The following is a 655-nucleotide window of genomic DNA, read 5'->3' as shown; positions in this document are numbered from 1 at the left end:
TGGCAACCTATGGGGCCTCTGGTAGTTGATCAGTATTTATCCCTAGTATACGAATGGACTTTGGGAGCCCATTCCACATGGAGGGATGATCTCTCAGTCTAGGCACATGGGGGAGGGCCTAGGCCCCCACCTGGGATAAAATGACAAACTTTGGAGATCCCCAATGTAGGACCTCACCCTCCCTGGGGAGCAGAGGGGATGGGGTGGAGACTTGGGAGCATTGGTGGGGGGAGAGGGAGCTGGGATTGACATGTGATGCAAGCTTGTTACTAATTTAAAAATAATAATAATAAATGAGAAAAAAAGAACCAACACCTTTTCTGATAAACTGAAACTGACTTAAAGGGGATGCAGAGTCCAAGACCTGAACCTTCAGGACAGTATGGTAATTTACTAGTCAGCTCACAGTTTAGGTTTGCACTGATGCTCTTGCCTAAGGCAGGAAAACAGAAATGTTATCCCTCCAACACACGTACACTATGGACACTTTTCCGACTGTCAATGAAAAATAGGAATCACCTAATGAAGTATTTCTGGGACCTGAAGTTTCCACTTTGAGGAATATATTTTTGGCAATGTGGAAAACATTCTGAAATAAATTAATTAAATATAAGTACAATAAAATATTGGAGCCAGATATAAAAATCTGAAAACA

Source organism: Cricetulus griseus, assembly GCF_003668045.3.
Source record: "Cricetulus griseus strain 17A/GY chromosome 1 unlocalized genomic scaffold, alternate assembly CriGri-PICRH-1.0 chr1_1, whole genome shotgun sequence".
Classification (NCBI taxonomy): Eukaryota; Metazoa; Chordata; class Mammalia; order Rodentia; family Cricetidae; genus Cricetulus; species Cricetulus griseus.
The sequence above is the reverse complement of the archived record's forward strand: the minus strand, read 5'-3'. Positions refer to the sequence as shown.